The 21,018-nt window shown below is 52.5% G+C and overlaps 1 long non-coding RNA gene across 1 annotated transcript in view; it reads right to left on the bottom strand.

The window, feature by feature from the left end:
- The window catches only part of LOC307195795, a 176,070-nt gene extending 155,568 nt beyond the window's left edge, over window positions 1-20,502 (bottom strand). Inside the window, exon 1 of the long non-coding RNA XR_013830953.1 lies at window positions 20,083-20,502. This is a non-coding gene — a long non-coding RNA (uncharacterized lncRNA). The remainder of the gene's footprint in view (window positions 1-20,082) is intronic.
- Window positions 20,503-21,018: the final 516 nt, after the last annotated feature.

Genomic DNA, 21,018 nt, shown 5'->3' with positions numbered 1-21,018 from the left:
ACCACACTCTGCAGACTCCTCGATGGAGGAGAACCCGTGGCGGGAAGGGGAGGGGGCCAGGGAGGATGAGTTCGGCTCAGGAAGGTTCTCGAAGGAATTGTCACTCCCAGTGGAGATCCGTGGGTGACGAGGAACTCACCCTTCCATACTGATTACTACTAACCTGGTTTATGACCCCTCACTATGCCTCAATGACCCAGGAGGAGGACGCTGCAAAATGAACAAAATACGCTTCAGTTCCCCCAATTTTCCCCAAATAAGCCATTATCGTCACAGAAGAAGTAGAAAACACAGACGACCAACACAAAAGTCAAGTAGGCCACCCCAAATCTCAGTGCCCCGGTATCTCTCCTTCCAGACTGTCCCCTGCAAATATATTCAAGTCGGTATATTTCTACCAAGATGGGCTCACAGCACACATACAATTTATTACCTCCTTTTTTCCCTCAATTCAGTGTGAACGTATTTCCATAACACATATGTACATCCAAATAAAATATAATCTTGATTCACTTTCTTTTTAAAAAGAAACATACATGAATTTTGTGCTTCCTTTAGGATAACAGGGAGGGATCAGAAACCCCAGCGAAGGAGGACTGTAGCTGGTTGGACACGTGAGGACAAAGGGGACAAGAGGCTTGGGGGGGGGCAGTGGGACAGCACCTGGGGGGTCATGGGCCTGGCCCCCCACCCCGGGGTACAGAGGAGGAAACCGGGTCCTGGAGCGGGCAGGTGTGAGCTTGGGCCACACAGCCGCGTAAGGAGAGCCCGGTGCCCGCTGCCCAGAGGCCCCTCCCTCAGGGGCACCGACTGCCTGTGGTCACGTCACTAACAGTACGAAGAGAATGAAGATAATACGTGTTATAATATGTTTTACTCAGAGAACTTCCGACAGTGACTTGTACTCTAACACTGAAGAAAATAAGCCATCCATGCGGGTGGTTACATGGAACTGACCTACTTAGGTGGGGCTCCTGTCATGAAAACACTGAACTTCAGGGGAAAAGGGCCCGGTAGAATCCTTCACTTTTGAGATGAGCAATTTCAAGGCCCAGATCGTTTTATGAACCAGCCCCCATCACATAGCACCAGAGCCGAAACCGGCGCCCAGACCCCCTGATTCCCACCTGCCGGCCCCTCAGCGCCTTCTGTTACCCGGGTCTCTGCTCCTACTTCAAAACGCTGACAGAATGTCTGCAAGTCACCTTTATCTGTCAGAGGTCATCATCCTCTGGCGACTATCCGTAACCTACGTCTGCAAGAATCCAGGCCTGGCTAGGACAAGCTCCTTCTTTACACAAACACGGTTCTGGGCTATCAGGTCTAGTTTCCCTGCAAAATGGAACTGGCCCAAAACACTGCTTAGGGGACTGATCCAACACAACCAACGAAGAAGAGTCAGGCTACTTCACCTCGAGATGCTGAAAACAAAGGACTCGTTTCCCCAAGCCTGACCCATAGGACAGGACCCCATTCCACCCCTACCCACCAGACAGGACCCTGTCGCTGGACAAGGACCCTCTCGGTAAGAAGTGCTCACAGAGGCAACTTTGGCAGTGAGGACACCTTGGTTGAGTTACGTATGTGATGCAAACCCAGGGACCACGCTAAGCATGGCATCACGCCGGAGCGTGGCATTCTATGACGAAGCCGAAACAGAGCGGAACAAAATCCTAGTCAGTGCACGGCATGGACCACGCCGGAAGAAAACCACCGTCCATGTAGGGACAGGATGCAGAGGCCAAGCACAGCCCTGCAGAAGGGGCTCACCTTTCCCGGACCAGCCCTGTGCCTCCGATGTCTGGCTCGGAGCTCACCTTCTCCTAGGGCCATCGGCGGGGCTGCCGGGCCTGCATCCCCCATCACCCTCAACTCCACGGCACCAACAGAATACGGCAGAGATGCTGGCCAACAATCACCGCCTGAATCATATGCTTCACAGTTGTTTCTTTTGTGGTATAGTTATTTACACAACTTTTAGGGATGGAATCACATCTCGCTCTGATCGATCAGGAAGCTCACACAGGGCCAGGGACTTAATGGATACCCACTGATGGTCGATTATTATCACGAAACCTTCTGAAGATCGTTAGTGTGAAAATCCTGTACTCTAAATCAAATCAGAGTCCTGTCCTTCTGCTTGCAAAATACTTCAATCTTTCGTGGATACCCAAAACGAGTATTTGGGGCCCACTTCCCAGAGTACTTCTCCTTCTAAATTCCTTATTTTAAAAAGATGGTCCCTTTTGAAATAACATGTGTTGTTGCCCAGCCAGAATTCTTTCCTATGGGGAAAGCCCCTCCCCACAGATAATCCTGCCCCATCCTTTTTGTCCAGGTGCAGCCCACGCTGGACCTGCCCCTCACCTCCACCCCCACCCACCCGACGCTGTTTGCTTCCTGCAGGCATGTGACCCAACTCAGGCCAAGCAGAGCCGCCTTCGGACTTTGGGCAGGACGAACGTGAAACGTTGCTTCTCGCCTCTGAGTGATACCTGGCAGCCAGTAGCCACTTCACTGACCCTTAGAGAGGCCCGTTTCAGACTGAAGCCCAGCAGAGGTGAGCAGAGCTAGGAGGTGGGGGCAGGGGAGACGGGAGGACAGCCTGAAGCCGGGCACCCTGACACCCCAGGTTTTCTTAAGCTTAGATGCTGCAAATAAACCACACACCTGAGATTTTCCGTGAGCTGCACGTCCCGCAGGAAGCCAGCAGCTGGAAGACGAGCAGCTGGTACCAGCACCACCCTCCAGTAGGTCCCGTAAACCAGCAAGTGTCAACAGGGTGACTGTTTCCGGGGAGCAAAATAGTGAGGGTATCCTTAGGTAGCTTTCTGACAGAGTTTAAAAGAGGATTTCAGAATAGCCTCTATTTTTCAAGATAAACTAAGTATTCACACAGAGGCCATCTCAGCAGGAATTGCTCTGCCTTCACCTCTGCGACCCCCAGTGTAATCGATTCTGTAACTGATAGGGTCTCATGTGCTAGGAATTTACGACCACAAAAATGGAGGTGGAAAGAACCAGGGTCAGAGAGGGCAAAGGGAAGCGGAGTCCCCAGAAACTCTGCCAGGACCACGGTCCGTGCAGACAATTCAGCCCCAGTTGGGAGCGAGGTCCTAGGCTCCTGCCTCTGGCTTGTCCCTCACTAGCTCTGCCCTTGTTCTGGTCATCAGAACCCTCTGCATCCCCTTTTCCATTGGGTCCCTGCCGTCGTAAAGCTGAGACCGGGCTGCGATTGGGGCACAGAGAATCCAGGCAGGAAGACATCTTGGGGAGTGCAGGTGATGGGAGGAGTCCCAGCTCCAGGGACAACTCTGCACAGACAAGTAAATCCCAAGGCACTCCTCCAGCTCTTCAGAACCTGAGTGGAGGTGTATCAGTGACATGACTCCTGTTGGGTATCCCTCTGCACACCAGCACCACCACGTCCCAGGGAATCATTGGTTGTGCTAACATCAGCCTCTGTGCAGGTGAGAAGGAGATGGGCCATCCTCTGGCAGGGCTCACCTTTCCCACCACACCATCTTTCTCAACCCTTCTGTAACTGCTTTTGAAAATCTAACAATTGTCTGAGCAGAAAATAAATGTAGGGCATCAGGTTGAAGAGGAAGCATGATGGGGAGAAAGAGGAAGAAGTCTTTACCAGGGTGCGGAGGGCAGCTCAGGGCAAAGCGAGCCCAGCAGAGGCTCAGAGGCCCTCCCTGCTGCGCTCACTCAGTCCCTACAACCCCCCAGCTCTGCTGTTTCATGAGGCCCCTCCCCTCCTGTGTTGTAAGGTTCCAGTTATATGTTTTATTTGTTATCTACTGCCATGACAGCGCTGTGTAACAAAGCACCCAAACTCAGTGCTCTGAACAACCTCCATCTAATACTGCTCGCTGTCTACATGTCTGCTGGGCAGTTCTGCTGATCTCGGCTGGACTTGCCTGTGCTCCTGAGACCTCTGCCTGCCCCGGTCTGGTCTGGGACGGGCCAGCCCAGAGGACTCAGCTTTCCTCCACACATCCCTCACATCCCTCCAGCATGCTTGTATAGCAGTGGCCAGGGGCCAGAGGAAAGGTCCAGGCTGGCAAAAACTCACCACCTCGTGCATCTGTGGACATCAAGATGCTCTGTCCCGCTGCAAAGGAAAGAAGGTGGTGGCCAGGCCAGTGTTGGAGCAGAACAAGATCGTTCACAGAAGAGAAGTTACACAGAGAGAAGAAAATAAACAGTAGATGTCCCTAAGTGCCTTGGCTGGTTGCTGCAGCAGAGGGGCTATTCACACCTGGCCAACCTGCCTCACTGTAAGGGGTGATACGAATGAGATGCCAGCATGTGCACACCTGCACCACATACCGTACCGCAGCTTAACCATTAAGGGTACAAACCCTGGGGTCACGCTGCTGTGTTTGAATCCAAGGTCCACCACTGCCTAGGTGACAGACTTTGGCCAATTTACTTAATCTTCCCCGTTTATACGTCACATCCCTCATCTATAAAATAGGGATAAGAATCTACCTACCTTAAAAGGTTAGAGCAAAACAAATCTATTACAAGCAACACATCTCACAGCACCTGCCACAGAGTAAGTGATCAGTAAACATTAGCTTATCATTATTTTTATCACGATGATGATGATGATGGTAGTGATGATGATGGTGGTGGTGGTGGTGGTGGTGATGATGATGGTAGTGATGATGGTGGTGGTGGTGGTGGTGATGGTGGTGATGATGGTGGTGGTGGTGGTAGTGAAGATGATGGTGGTGGTGGTGGTGGTGGTGGTGGTGGTGATAAAAGGGTAATGACGGTGACAGTAATGATGATGATGATGTTTTCATTTGGTTTCCCCCACCCCAACTCCCTTACCTCTTCCCTCTACTTTTCTAAATTCTGTTTACTCTAACTTCAGTTCTTATAACGTTGGCATGAGTTTTCTAAATGAACATGTATGGGCACGCCTTTCCTCAGCAGGAGTGAAAAGCCACTAATGAACGGGCAACGGACTGAAAAACGCTCATCATTTCGTCCAGTGGAAAAGATAGTTAAACTATCAGCTCAGCAGAGCAGTTCACTCAGCAACCCCAAATTAAAGATACCGGGCTTGCAAGATAGGAAATGACAGGCTTTTTTGATTTTGAACATGGTGAATTACTGTTAGTGATCATCACATATGGATTTGTAGTATCTAAAATGAAAACATAAACGATATTACGCATGATCAGAAGCAATAGGAGAACTTCTATGCTCATTTTACACAGTTGTTTTCCTTTAACATAACAGGCAGTCTTTGCATATCGCAACACCCCGCCTGACAAATACGACGCACTCGGACAAGCTTCGCATTCTTGGCAACCTTCCATTGTTAAGGGTTTAGGTTCTACGGAACGTTTAAAAGCAGTGACAAGTATTTCACTTTGTCACTTCCATGAATCGCAGGTTATATTGGTAAACTGGCTTCAGAGAGGGAAATTACACAGTGCTGTTTCTGACAGGCAGACTATACCCAGTCTGTTAAAACCTGGGTTTTGGAGATCTAACAACGGAAACCGCGTGCAGCAGCGGCACCCGGACGTTTCTTTGTGGGGTCCGCCCCAGCTCCGAAAGAAGTGGAATTGAGTGTCAGCATCTCCTGGACTCAGCATTCATTCAGCAAACATTTCCTGGGTGCAAATCTGGGAGCCGGGTCCTCAGTAGCTGTTGGAGGGCACAGACGAATAACACCCAACCCTGCCTACCAGAGGTGCCCGATCCAGAGAGGACGGCGGGGTTAGCTCATCACAGCACGGCGGCCACAGAAGGCGGTGCGTGCGGACAGTCCATGGACGCACGCGTGTTCAGACTTTGCTCCACCCCGGACCGTCAGCCCCTGCAAGGCAGCAATGCTGCCTGACTTATATCACCAACCGTCCTGGCACCTTCTCAGCACAAGACAGGGCGGCTCCCAGGACCGGAAGATTTTGTGCTTCAAGCCCAGAAGGGAATGGCTACATTACCTGGAGGGGACACTGTTTCCTCACTAACCTCCTAAATCTATTTCTCAAAGGAGTAGAAACAGGCATCTTCTGAAGAAAGCAAACCACAGCCAGAGCGCTGTTAATTGTGCTGGTCAGGATCCCAGCACAAAGTGACCAGCACCTTCCAAAGGGGTGATTAAAAGGAGATTACCAAAGGCACTGCCAGAACATGTGGACAGGTTAAAAGGGAGCAAAAGAGACTGAGGAGGCCCCCAGGGGCTAGTGACAGTGGTCCCTCGGCCCTGGGGGCCAGGGGAGAGGCCGTTGCCAGGGAGACGCTGCCTGGTCGGTGCTGTGCCCTCCATCACGGCCTGGCCGGGAAGGAGCTGGAAGGACATCCACCCACCCCTCTCTCCTCGCTGGGCGCTCCGTCACTGGACGTCAAGGATGGGCCAGACGGTGCAGTCCTTCCAGGCTGCCCCCGGCTCAGGGCAGAGCGGCGGTGACACACAGTAGGGCAGCAGGGAAATGCACACCCCACCAGCGAACAAACTATGAATTCTCAAGATTTTCGAGGCTCTACCACTCACCAGGACAAGGGTTGGTAGTGAAGGCACGAACAGTGATGGCAGGTGACTTCTCAGCCTCGAGGAGCCCTGCAGTCGGGGGCGATGGCGACAGCCAGGCGACCCCAGCTCCACAACCCACCCCCATCCAGTCTCTGCCGCCACTGGCGGCAGCGTGGAGACGATGGACGGAGCTCCATCCATCGCTCCCCAGATCCGACCAGCTCCAAGGGCCTGTAACTTCCTTGCCTTTCGCAGGCGGGTGGTCCGGGGCGCTCCCCCGACGTGCGCACGCATGTGTGGATGGGTGTTGTCTGCTTAAAGGAAAACACACAGGGCTTCCCTGGTGGCGCAGTGGTTGAGAGTCCGCCTGCCCATGCAGGGGACACGGGTTCGTGTCCCGGTCCGGGAAGATCCCACATGCTGCGAAGAGGCTGGGCCCGTGAGCCATGGCCGCTGAGCCTGCGTGTCCGGAGCCTGTGCTCCGCAATGGGAGAGGCCACAACAGTGAGAGGCCCGCGTACCACAGAAAAAAAAAAAAAAAAACACACAACCGGAGAACTGAGACTTTAAGCTCTATTCAGGGTCCTACTGCAGACTACAGCCCAGGAGACAGCCTCTCAGTAGCTCCGAGGGAACTGCTCCCGAGAAGAAGAGGGAGAGGCCAGTCCATATATGATTGTTGGCCTGGAAAAACGTGTGGTCAAGCACACATCTTGGTAAAAGATCACTGCTAGTCGCAGAGAGAAGATAACTCGGGTTAATGATTTAGTGCTTTTCTACGTAGGGGAAGATGCAAGAATTAAAATCTTCCTGAGATAGACATGTAACTACCTAAGGGGCCTGTTGTCCAAAGCACAGAGGCCTTGTCCTGATTTCACCCTGAATCCCTCTCCAGGTGCCCCGCTGCCAGCGACGGCAGTGGCTGACGGCTCAGTCCTTGCAGAGCTGGGTGCTCAGCAACCCTCTCTGTTCATTGGTTACAGTGTTTTATTTTTTTGGGGGGGGGGGTTGGTATCACAGAGGGAAATGACAAGGAATATCAGATAGTTCGACTGTTTTCCACAAACACCCACAAGCCTCCTCTCCCAGGACCCCCACTGGATGTTCATGTGCTGAAATATCTAAACGGGCAGGACAGCCAGGCGGCTGAAGGGCATGGCTGCCCCTGGGCTCTGAGTCCTGCGTTCTTTCTCACCACATGTCTTGGGGAAAATTCTTCTCACTTTTCCTTTTAGGGAAGAAAATCACGTATAAACACTGCCCAGGAAAGTGGGAGGCAGGGGAGGAAGAGGGATAGGAGTCGGCGTGTGTGAGCCCATGGGGCCCACGTCCAGGAGGACAAACCAGCTGCGGGCCACATCAGCGCAAAGAAGGGTGGAAATCATCTGCGAGGTGGCTTTTCTCTTTTCCTAAAGAGCCCTCCAGGGAGGTGATCGTTACCCCAAAATCTTTCCTGCGCCCCTGGGTTCCACCCGCCGGCTTCATGGGGTGTGTGTGTCCTCCATGTGGGCAAAGGGGCGGCAATATTCACATCCCAGAAAAGAGGAGGGATGAAGAGACAGCAAAGGAGGCTACGATGCCCCATGATGGTCACGTCTGGTGATGCAAGGTGGAAAAGGAAAGCATAATTGCTTTAGAGAAAAGCACATTTTTCTAAGACTTTCTGATATTAACCCAAACCCTTTTATCAGTTAACTCTAAGCACAATTAGATCCAAAGACAAACAAGCCATTTGTCACTGTAGGGATAATTTTTCTTGAGAACATTGAAAGCAATTTTAAAAAGTAATAAAGTATTTAAAGGGGAACCGTCAGGTCAGAAATTAGACTTTTTAAAAAATGTTTTGTATCTCTATTTTTCTACCTTACAGTGCTAAGCGAACCCTCATAAAAACCACTTGTTTGTCGACATTTCTGTTTTGTACTTCGGGTGCAGAGGACCTGATCTCTACACACCCTTCTGATACCAACAGCTCTATCTCTGTGCCATCAGTCGGGAGAGCCTTGGAGGCAACGGCCCCATCCTTCAACTCCGGTGCTTCCGTGGGAAGACAGGCCACCCACTGCCTGGAAGACCCGGTCCTTCCCCACAGCACGCTCTGTTCCCCCAGACCCGCACTGTTAGGTCCACACAGCACCCACGTTCAGAGAACAGGAGAACAAACAGGCAGGCGAGGCCCCATAACACAGCCATCTGCGTGCAAGGAACCGAAGTCAGCTTGCAGGGAGCCCTGGGCTCAGCCCCACAAACACACCACACGCGCTGCAGAGATTCCGCTTCCACCCTCCAGCATCCCCGCCAGCCTCCAGCCCTAAACCCTAGCACGGCCCCTCCTCAACAGCCGACCGTAACCCACCAGGACTCACACAGGTTAAACGTGCAAATGTGCGGGACTGAGTCCCCAGAGGTCGGGCCCGGAAGGCCACGCGGATCTCAGGGACAGGGTCAGGCCTGGCCAGAGTCGGCCCCAGTGGAGAGCCGGGGACGGCAGCCGAGAGTTGGAGGGGCAGGTGACTCCGAGAGCCGGGGCAGGCGCTGGGGTGCAGGGAATCAGCCCTGAGAACCAGCTGATGGGGGAGGAGCCACCGGGAAGGTCTGAGGCTCCGGGCAAGTGTTTTCTATCCGCGACGTCGTCTGACTCCTCCTAACCCGGGGGGCGGGGTGGTAAGCATTACTGCCCCCATTTGACAGGCGGAAAAACCGAGACTCCGCTGAGTGACCTGCCTGAGGTCCCAGGTGGTCAGTGAGCAAAGAGAGCCGGGACCTGAACTCACCCCAAACCAGGGTCCCATTCAGGTCGATCCAGCTGAACTCCCAGCCAGCAGGGTGAGGCGTGACTCCAGCCCACCTCCCAGGGCGTCTGCTTTATTATGAGGGACTCCGGACATTTCAAAAGAAACTGTGGGTGCCAACAGCGAATTTTAGGTATCTCACCAGAAAAACACCCTGACCAGGCCCTCTTCCCATAAATCCAGGGCAAGAACGGGGCTCTCATCAGTCAGGGAGCTTCCCTGACCATAGGGTGCCCCAAATGTCCCATAACTGAAAGGAGGTGGCAGGACACCCAGCTAAGGAGTCGGGAGATGGGACTCCCTCCCACTGCCCCAGGGACAGCCGACTTCACCCCTCGGCACCCCAGTCCTCACACCTGTCAAGGGCAGGGTGAGCCCTGCCTTGCAGACTGGCTGGAACCCAGGGAGACGGTGCAGGAGGGCCCAAGTGGTAGTGGGCTTCCTTCCACAACACCTGGCTTTGTCCTCCCAATTTGCCTAAGACGGATGCCCCATGAGCTCCCTATTCTGAGAGGGGCTTTAAGGGTAACTCCAAACTGTAAAGGAGAGGGCTGGCCACCTCGAGGCTCAGACCCCTCAGCAAATGGGATTCTGCGTTGGTAGGAAATTTTCCCCGTGGTAAATATTTAAGTGAATGACCACATTCCAGCCGCTCTCGGGAAAGAAACCATTTAAGAAAATCTTTGAGGAATTCTGTCTAAACGAAAAGGAGCTTTTCCCCGACCACCTAGCTCTGTGCATGTGGACAGCCCCGGGCAGGGCCGCTATGAAGGACGGTGGAGGGTTGGTCCAGGTCACGACGCAGACGAAGACCTTCTGGGCTCCCCTGGCCCGATAGCTGCCCCCGACGGCTGAAAGCTGTGCGAAGGAAGTGACAAATTTTAGGGGCTGTTTTCTGTGTATGCGGCACCAGGGAGCATGGGAATGAAGAACAGAACAGAATTTCTGTGTATTGTGGTCACTGTTACCAGGTTTCCAGAAGCCATGGAGTAACTGGATTCTTTTGCCCCAAGAAGACTCAGAGCAGGCGCCTTCATTCATTCAGTCACTGGGCAAACGTGAGCAAGCACCTTCCCTCTGCACGTCCTGTCGTTCCATCTCCATCTGGAGACCGGACGCTGCAGTCAGAGGGTCCAGGGATTGCTGAAGACTTCGAGGGCCCGGCCCCACGTGTGTCTCAGTCCCCACAAGGGAACGGGCATCAGCTGGAAATGCACAAGGGAGAGAGAGGCAAACTTGTCCCGAGTTGCTCGGCCTGCGAGGGTCTGAACCTGGCCCCGTGACCCCAGCCCCCTGCTGTTCCCACCATGTGGTCCTCGGGCCCCTCCAAGGGGACGTGGCTCTTGTTCCCACACCAGCTGTTTGCAAAGTGAGCCAGAGCTCCCCGAGCCGAGAAGCTGGTGTGAGCTGAGTGAAAACTGAGACCGTAAACACCCACTGGAGGCTTAGGAGGACCTGTAAGGGTATGTTTTACTCATTGATGCAAAGGATGGAAGCGAATACATGAGGGATCGAAACAGCAACGTGCCTTCCAGAGCGCATGGTCCAACCCTCCCACTGTACAGGTGAGGAAACCGAGTCCTTGAGGGGCTTCTCGACCTCCACGCTTTTGCCACGCCGGGCGGGTAACTCTGTTGTGAGGGGGCCGCCTTGTGCACTGCAGGCGGCTCGACAGCATCCCTGACCTCTACCCCTGGATTCAAAGGGCACTCCCCGGCCGTGACAACCAAGATAGCTTCAGACGTTGTCACATTCCTGGGGGCAGTTGAGAAGCCAGAGTTGAGGCAACAGAACTGTTTACCAATAGAGGCAAGACCAGAAAGCAGGTCCGCCAGGCACCAGGCTGGTGTTAGTACTCAAGGCAGGGCTGATCTATAGTCCATATAAGGATCGCTACAACTCAGCAACAATGACGACAGCAACAACAAAGCTAACTTGGAAACAGGCAGGGGACCTGACTAGACCTTCCTCCAAAGAAGGTACATAAGTGGACAAAAGCCACATGCAAAGATGCTCGGCCTCAGTGATCGCCAGGGAAACGCAAATCCAAACCACAGGGAGGGCTTCCCTGGTGGCGCAGTGGTTGAGAGTCCGCCTGCCGATGCAGGGGACACAGGTTCGTGCCCCGGTCCGGGAAGATCCCACATGCCGCGGAGCGGCTGGGCCCGTGAGCCATGGCCGCTGAGCCTGTGCGTCCGGAGCCTGTGCTCCGCAACGGGAGAGGTCACAGCAGTGAGAGGCCTGCGTACCGCAAAAAAAAAAAAAAAAAAAACCACAGGAAGACACCACCTCACACCCACCAGGATGGTTGCCATCAAAAGACAGACAATAACACGCGCTGGAGAGGATGTGGAGAAGTTGGGACTTTTGTGCACTGCTGGTGGGAGTGTAAGTTGGTGCAGCCGCTGTGGAGAACAGCATGGCGGCTCCTGAAAAAACTAAACATAGAATCACCATAGGATCGAGCAATTCCACTCCTGGGTATCTACCCCAAAGAATTAAAAGTAGGGTCTCAAGGACATATCTATACACCCTTGTTTATAGCAGCACTCTTCACAAAAGCCAAAAAGTAGAAGTAATCTAAGTGTCTATGGACGGATGAATGCGTAAACGAATGTGGTATGTACACACAGTGGAACGTTATTCAGCCTTAAAAGGGTAAGAGATTCCGACACCCGCTACAACATGGATGGACCCTGAGGACCTTAGGCTCAGTGAAATAAGTCAGACACGAAAGGACAAATACTACAGGATTCCATCATGCGAGGCTTCCAGAGGAGCCATGTGCACAAAAACAGAGTAAAACGGCGGCTTCCAGGGGCTGGAGGAGGGGCCCGTGGGGAGCTGCTCCGTAACGGGTACAGAGTTTTCACTTTTGAAGATGAAAAGAGGTCTGGCGATGGTTGTACAGCAATGTGAATATACTTAACACTACTGAACTGTACACTTAAAAGTAGTTAATGTGGTAAATTTTATGTTATACGCATTTGTCCTAATTAAAAATAAAATAAAATAAGAAACAGGGTTGGAAGTGATGTCCTGGGGGCAGGAAGCCGTTGTGTCTTTCTTTTCCCCGTGCGTGGGCGCGCCACCTTGTTTTGAGTGGCCGCGTCCCCCAGGAGCCTCCCTGTTGTCCCAATCCACTGCTCTCAGTACTTTTGCTCTGTGCCTCTGAAGTGGGGCCTTGGCCAGCCTACCAGCACCACACTGGAAATGCAAGTTCTCAAGCAGCACCCCTGACTACTGCTTCGGAACCTCTAGGGTAAGGCCCGGCGACCTCTAGCTCAACAAGACCTCAAGGGGGTTCTGAAGCACCTGAGATTTTGAGAACCACGAAAGTGCCAGAGAAACTACAAAATCTCCTGAGACTATTCCGACCAAGGAGGTCCTTATTTTGCCCCAAGTGGCTGCAAAGGGCCACAAAAGCTAAAACACAGAGGAAGCATGAAAACACCTGGCAGTGATAGTAAATAAATGCTGTGAGCCGTGTTATTCCAGATAACATTCTCCAGGTTCCGACTCCAGCCAGTCCTGGAGGATTTACCAAGCTAATAAGAAAAACAGTGACACCACCACCAGCTTCTCCATTCCTAGTGCTTGGTGGTGCCAGGTCCTGTTCCGGCAGCCTTACACAAGCTGGCCCTCTCAGCCCCACACAACCCTGGGGTACAGATGAGGGCACTGAGGCACAGAGGTTTGGAAACCGAGGCAGCACCAGATCCAGGACTGAACCTGAGGTACATGGTCCAGGATTTGTGCTCTAGGTCATGACCTTATGCTGCCGGAACTCCTTCAGCAGATTTCAAACCACAGTGACCATCTTTTCCTTCCCCAAACCCTAGTTCACACCGTTTCTAGAACTATCTTCGAAAACAGGACTCCAGTCACCCCCTGCCTTGCACGGTTTGTGCATAGGCACAAACCTCTATTGTGAGGATGAAATGCACTGACATGCATAAAGCCCGTGGCACTGTGCCGGGCACGGAGGGCTGAGCTGAGGCTCTTCCTGCAAATATCGAACCAAAGGATAGGCCAGCTACACCATCATCTGAACACGCAGTGAGAATCAACTCGGGAAAGAAACAGGAGAGGAGGCGAGGACAGAACAGGGAGAGAGGGGCTCGGGGGAAGCCCTGCACCAGGCTCACGTCAGCCGTGTGGGTGTCCAGGGCCACAGGGCCGACAGACGGCGCGAGGACCCCACCTCCGTAAAAACCAGTCAAAAGATGAATTTGGCTTCTGTCTCTCTTGCCCTGTGTCCAGTCCGTTCACCAAATCCTGCTGATTTCAACCATAGTTGATAATGTTCTCGCTTATATTAACCAGTGTCCATCATTTAAATACATTTTTAAAATAAATCGACTTATTTTATTTTGGCTGTGTTGGGTCTTCGTTGCTGCGCGCAGGCTTTTCCATAGTTGCGGCGAGCAGGGGCTACTCTTCATTGCTGTGCGCGGGCTTCTCATTGTGGTGGCTTCTCTTGTTGCAGAGCACGGGCTCTAGGCTCAAGGGCTTCAGTAGTTGTGGCACGTGGGCTCAGTAGTTGTGGCACATGGGCTCAGTAGTTGTGGCCCGCGGGCTCCAGAGCACAGGCTCAGTAGTTGTGGCACACGGGCTCAGCTGCTCCGCGGCATGTGGGATCTTCCCGGACCAGGGCTCGAACCCGTGTCCCCTGCGTTGGCAGGCGGATTTTCAACCACTGCGCCACCAGGGAAGCCCACCAGTGTCCATCATTTAAAAGCCACACTCCTGCAGTGAAAGATCCCAAACCAGCTTTTCCATCCAGGTAATCACGAGTCAGGCAGTGAGAATTCTGCATCTCGAGGACAGCCCTTCCGTCCTCTCTTCCTCGCACTCACATTCTTTCTCCTTGTCACTCAACCTCTCATTCTTACTCTCTTTATTCCTTCTCATTTGCTGTTGAAAAGTTGACAGCAAAATTTAGCAGCCAATTTTAGCAACTTTCTCAAATCCTAAAAGGTATTTTTATTCTTCCTTCTTGTGATTATTAATTTGTTATTTACTATTATTTACTTATTATTATTTTCATTATTTCATAGATGATCTAACGTTGTAAGCCACCTTGAATCCTTTCTGGAGTCGAACAAACATAAAGAAATAATAGATTCATACTGAATGCAAGACATCCCCTGAAAGTATCTAGAAATAAAGAGAGAGGGAGGAAGTTGTGATATGAAGGCCTCATGAGTTTTATTCTTTCCCTAAAAATTACAGCTTTTCAAATATTGCTGGTAAACTGAGGGTTCCACTCACCTAGGTCCTCGGTCTTTGTCTATTAAGAAATTCTATGACCTTCTTGAAACTGAATGTTTTGAAACACCAAAGCATAAGAGTTGATAGAAGGCACTATTATTTGACGATGGTAACTACAGTTCAAGTGTAACAGAATTTTAACCCTACAGGGAGGCTCTGGGGCTGGTGAAACCCCCACGCCTTTCATGCTTCCCTAGCTGGCTCGTGCGCTGCACCACAGGGCACTGAGCTGCAATGCCGGGCGTTGACTGAAGACGTTTCGATGAACTCCAGACTGTCTGCCATCCACGGCGGAGCCAGGCCGCTGCAGAATCAATCCTGAATCCTGAGGACCAAGGAAACACTGCCGAAGGCAGCTGCCTTTATTTTGTGTTTTTAATTATTGCTGAACTCAGAGGGGGACCTAGATTACTATGAATGTTTTCTCAAAGAAAAGCAACATCTAACCCGTGAAAATAACAGGTAATTATATAGAAAGAGGTCTGAAATATCACCTCCCTCACAGAGCATCTCGGCGCCTGGAAAGGCCCTCCATCCTCTCGGGGACGGCCCCTCAGATGGATCAGTGCCTGTGGGCCCGGCACGTCCAGCCGTGACTACTGTCAAACCACAAGAGAACTACTTCCTCCCCGGACCATACGGATGGCGTCAACTCTGCAGAGGCAGAAAGCAAACCCTCCACAAAACGAAGTGCTCTGTCCCTTTAATTTCTTCTCCTTGACATCAGATCTCACCCACACCACAAGTCACAGGGAAAGGCGATCTTTCATCAAAGCACAGAGGAACCAGCAACGCAGGAGAAGAAACCACACTCACGTGATAATACTTGCAGCCTTCCAGAAAAAGGTTTCTCTCTGCGCCTGTGGACTGCACATTCCCAGGGCTGCTGCCACCAGTGCGGTCCAGCAACCCCTGGGGCGCCGTCCAGGGCTGTGTGCCTGCTCTCCCAGCACAGTCAGCAGCCCAGCACCACCAGCCATGAAAACAATCCACACTTAAATTAATTCATCAACTCCTTTGTTCAACACGTACAAGACAGGATGCTACTGCTGTGGGGAATCACCTTCCGCTCCAAGGGGTTCACAGCCATGGCTTCTAAGCAGTAGGACGAGTGTAAGTGAGGCATGTACTTGATTTCTGGGAGCAGCCCTTCAGTCGACGTAACTGGGGAGACTGCAGGTCACTGTCGGTTAGGAATTACTGACCAGGAGCCGGACGGATGTGGACCTGGCCCCTGCCCCGCGGTGCCAGCGTAGGGCGTGTACAAATCACTCACACCCTTGAGTCTCCACTCCCCTGGTGCCTGGAACTCAGTTCCTTCGCTCATTTTATAAGCGAGGAAAGTGAGGAAGAGCATGGATGAGAAGACCAGTGTCCCGACTCCACGCTCTGTAAGATATAAACAACCGATCTCCTCTTGCCCCCAGAGAAGGTGCGAACGAGGCCACGGAGCAGGGCGGGGCAAGCTCGTGGCCAACCTGGGGCTGGCGGGGAGGGGGCACCGGCCGTGACGGGCGCTCAGGCAGCTCCCAGCCTCTCCTGGATCAAGTCTCCACAATGCCGCTCCTCCTGGGAAGCGAATTTCTAGAATGGGCAGCGTGTTTGCACTTAAACAGGAGGATGAAATGCAGCGCAAGGTGCAGGTGCAGCGGTTTGGGGATTTTTCCATCATGAGACCGTGGGCAGTCCTGCTTTTTTCCATTACTGACATAATCAGGAGTGGTCCCTCGTTTTAGCACAGACTACCCCAAAGTCACAGATAATTGGCAAATCAAGTGCTAATTCTAAGCAATTAAAAATGGAGTCACAGCTAAACTGCAGTTCACTTGAAATTTTATTTTTCATACAGTGCAAAACAGTAAAAGCCTCATGTCGAACAGAGATACAAAGACCAAAGAAATTCTCCTCATTGCTCCAAACAGACGGAACATGGCTGTGCACGCCTGCCCATCAATGCCTCGTCTCGGTGAAATGGAGCCATTTCGTTTCCTGTCTCCTGCCTGAAATACATGCCAATAGAGGGGAAATGATGGGGGGTGGGCAGTCGGAAGCGAGGGGGAGGCAACGTGGCCGACAGAGAAGCAAGATTTAAAGCATCGCAGACGAGCTTCTCAGCAGCTGCACCGTCCCTTCCAGACAAAGGAGATGCTGGAGGGGAGAGGGCGATCCCCCCAAATCCTGTACCCCTGCCCTGTGCCAGGAAGAGGCTCTCGGGAGGGGAGGACCCCTCGTCCAGCCCCCAGCAACAGAGAAGGGCCTTGCACATCCTCAGCAAGCCTGCCAGGAGAAACAATGGATTCCTGGGAGGCCGGCCAGGCGTGTCCTGGTCCAGACGACACGCAGGTGTGACCCGCGCGCATGGGCCACTCCCGCGGCCAGAACCGCTGCAAATGGCAAGAAGGGAAAGACAGACTCGGGGACGCCGCGGTCCCTCCCTGGGACGGCAATTTCCTTCTGCCCTGGCTGCTTCTAAAACCCCTGTGCTCTTCACGGCTCCCCTTAACTGCGGTGGAGATGAAGCACGGAGGTCAGTGCCGCACGCGCACACACAAAAGCTGCAGAGGACAAAGAGCCCTCCGTGTCATTGTCTGCCCGGGAATGGAAAGACAGATGGCCTCTGCAACAGGCTGGGTAACGTGAGCCCGAGATCCAGGCCACGAGGACGGCCTATCACCAAAGAACAAATCTGAGCGCGCGGCAGAGTAATCACTTTGGATTAAGGCCACTTTTCCAGAGCCAGGAGGAACAAAGGCTGTTTCCCAGAGCCCGCAGAATAAATACCAGTAGCTGCCCTTGACGAGAGAGGCTTGCAGAGGAGACAACCAGCACGCCGACCAGGGCAGGGAGGGCTGGCCGCCACCATCTGCTGTGACCTTTGCGCCGTCCTCCGGCCTTCAGTCCCTCCCGGCCTCCCGCTCTCGGAACCCCTCCTCGTGGTGTAGGCCGGGCCCTTTCCCGGGCTGGAGCGCTCCAGGGAGCCCAGCTTTACACAGAGCCAGACAATGGGCGGAGAGAAGGAAAAGCAGCAGAACTGTACCCCTGTGTGGTCTCACGGTCCCCTGGGGGCCTCAACCCTCCGGCCTGCAGCTTTTGTCTTTCCACTTTTCTAAAAGTACCACATGCTTATTTCCAAATAAGAAGTTGTTTCAGCTCGGGGCACAGGCTGCCCTCCCCAGCCAGGGCTGATGGAGGGGGACCGCTCATTCTGGGGATCCCCACGTCCAGGGGCCCGGACGCCCTCGGTTAACCACCCAACCTCTGTGTGCTCTCAGCATCCCCAGACCTCCCACAGAGGGTCCCCCAAACTAGGAGAAGCCCCTCTCTCCACAGGCATCAGAATGTAGCCCAGAGTTTGACTGTTCAGGGAGCGCCAGGCCCTCGGGGAGAAGCTGACGGTACCGAGGAAACAGCGACTCCTTCGTGGGGACGGCGTGGGGATGCAGGAGCCGCGGGATCCAAACCTTTGGTAGACCTGCTTTTCTGGAAACCTCTCCACATTGGTTGCCTGCACCCACCTCCTTAAACAGAGCATAGTGATACCTCGCAGGTGACCTCTGTGATGAGCTAAAGCTGACCTGCATCCCTGCCCTGGGGGCCTCCCTCCTCTCGTTCCTAAATGCAGAGGTCACGTCTGCCCCACAGAGAGGTGGTCACGAATAGAAACCAAATGAGAGGGACTTCCCTGGCGGTCCAGTGGTTAAGGCTCCGTGCTCCCAGTGCAGGGGGCCCGGGTTCGATCCTTGGTCAGGGAACTAGATCTGACATGCATGCTGCAACTAAGACCCGGCGCAACCAAATAAATAAATAAGTAAGTATTAAAAATAAATAAATAAAAATAAAACTAAGTGAAATGTGGATGTGAGGCACCCAGCACGCATGCGCTAAACAAATTCCGGGCCCCTCATCTCTCTTTCTCCCGGCCTGCCGGCTCCCTAGTCCCCAGAGACTCTCTCTCTCTCTCTCTCTCTCTCTCTCTCTCTCTCTCTCTCTCTCACACACACACACACACACACACACACACACACACACACACACACGGACGAGCTGAAAGCAAGGCAGGGCTTCTGTCCTAAGCTAAGTGATCTCAAGTGGACGCGCTCTGGACAGCCCCCCGGATTCCCCCTACACCAGGCTGTCAGAAGTCCCTTCTTGCTGCAGCACAGCGTCCCTCGTGCCGGCACACACACAACGCTTCAGCGCATTCTCCAGGCCCCTGTCCAAGCCGCTAGGTGGCCGGAATTCTTAACCAGAGCCGAGATCGGGCCGGCCTCGGTGCTCCGGCCTGGGAAATTTAAGCGTAAGGACTCAATCTGTAGCTCATTTGGGCGCAGGCCTCCAAGGACCCCTGAGGCTGGGAGGCAGGCAGTTCAGCTATGAGAAGCAGGGCTGGTTATTTCGCCTCACTTTCCTCACCTGCCCCTGGGTATTCCGCGTGGTCCAGATTTAGGGACGAAACCCTCCTTAGGGGTGTCTTTCTTGCTCAGTTTTTTACTTTCATAAAATCTATGTCTCTGAGCACCTGAGAATTATTTATCAAGTACAATGTGTTAAGCACGTGACCACGTTTTAAGGAAACTTAAGTTGTGGAAAGAGAAATAATAATGACTTCTTTGAGGGGAGAGAGGGGCCAGGATCTATACAGGAAGGGGTTTACTTTTTACTCTCTGACTATCAAATTGACTTTTTTAGTTTTGAACGTAACTTACCTTTTCTTTAAAAAAAAAAGGAAAATTAAAATAATTTAATTTTCATGCCCTTTGATCCAACTGTCCGTGTTACCCTATGCATATCCTCAGAAATGGTTGCTAAAATGTACATGAAGAAAAGAAAGATATTCATTGCAACGTTTTTTGAAACAGCAAAACACTAAAACCACCAAAGTGTCCATAAATAGAGGACAGAGGTGGATATCTACAGTCATTAGAGATAAAGGAGGTGAGGGACTTCCCTGGTGGTCCAATGGTTAAGACTTCGCCTTTCAGTTCAGGGGGTGAAGGTTCGATCCCTGGTCGGGGAGCTAAGATCCCACATGCCTCTCCGTCAAAAAAACCAGAACATAAAACAGAAGCAACACTGTAGAAGACTTTAAAAATGGCCCACGTGAAAACAAAAAAAAAGAGAGAGAGAGAGAAGTAAAGGAGGTGGGAGGGTCAATGTGGGAAAATCCCAGGATGTTTTAAGTAGGAAAAAAGGCAAGTGGGGCACCGACAGTGCTGTAGATTACCTTTTTCCATTTAAATATTTTTAAAATAAGTGAAAGTTTTCTTTGGGAAAGAATCACAGGAACTCAGTAGGTGCCTTTGGTGAGATGGACGAGGGGGAAGGGGGTTTTACTTTGTATTCTGTGTTATCCTGAACTAGGCGAATTTTCTCCCTTTACACCTGTGTATCGGGAAGAAAACTGACGCGTTCTGTGGTTGGACGCGGTGCAGAGTCACACGGGGCTTCCGGTCCAGACCTCGGTTTCCTCCGAGGACCTCTAAGCCCACTTCTCGGGACCCCAGCACTTACCCGGAAGGCTCTGCACCTTGACCTCCTGTGGTTCAGCGTGTGGAAGCATGGACCCTGCTGTCTCACAACCTCCACCTTCCCTTTTTTTTTTTTCTGCGGTACGCGGGCCTCTCACTGTCGCGGCCCCTCCCGTTGCGGAGCACAGGCTCCGGACACGCAGGCTCAGCGGCCATGGCTCACGGGCCCAGCCGCTCCGCGGCATGTGGGATCTTTCTGGACCGGAGCACGAACCCGTGTCCCCTGCATCGGCAGGCGGACTCTCAACCACTGCGCCACCAGGGAAGCCCCTCCACCTTCCCTTTTCTCCCAAATTGCCCAAGGGAAGCTCTTCCGCTTCCTCTTCCTGTCGGGTGCCAGCTTCCGGATGGGATACCCACCTCCCTCCCAGGGGTGCGCGGGCTTCGTGCTGTAGCAGGGATGGAGGACGGGGAAAAGTGAGAGCAGCCAGCTCCCCTAAGAGAGCTGGTAAACGAAGATATTTCAAAATATTGTTCCTGTGCAAATATTTTAATTTTTAAAGAAAATGTCAACGAGGGATGCCTAAGCGGGGCTAGTTAGTGATTTCTTTTGTTCTCTTCTGTGACACCATCAATATTTAAGATAAAAAACATATGTTTAGAAAAGTCTACAATTATCAGTTTAATCAGAAGAGGAAGCTTGAAAACAAAACACATTCCAGCAAGTGAGTGAAGGCTTCATGGAAAGGAGGGGTCAGGGCTGAGTGAGGTTGAAGAATGAGGACGATCTGGAAAGATGGACCAAAGGAGGAGCATTCCAGGGGGCTGACCATGACCCAGGAACTGGGAGGTGGGGTGACATGAGGCGGATTCAGGGAACAATAGGTTTCTGATCATAATGCTGTCCAGACAAAAGATCCAGGCCAGAGGAAATGTACCTCTTCTTTTTAACTTTTTAATTTTGAAGTAATTGTAGATT

This window comes from Stenella coeruleoalba (assembly GCF_951394435.1).
Source record: "Stenella coeruleoalba genome assembly, chromosome: 13".
NCBI classification, from domain to species: Eukaryota; Metazoa; Chordata; class Mammalia; order Artiodactyla; family Delphinidae; genus Stenella; species Stenella coeruleoalba.
This window is presented reverse-complemented; position numbering and strand designations above follow the sequence as displayed.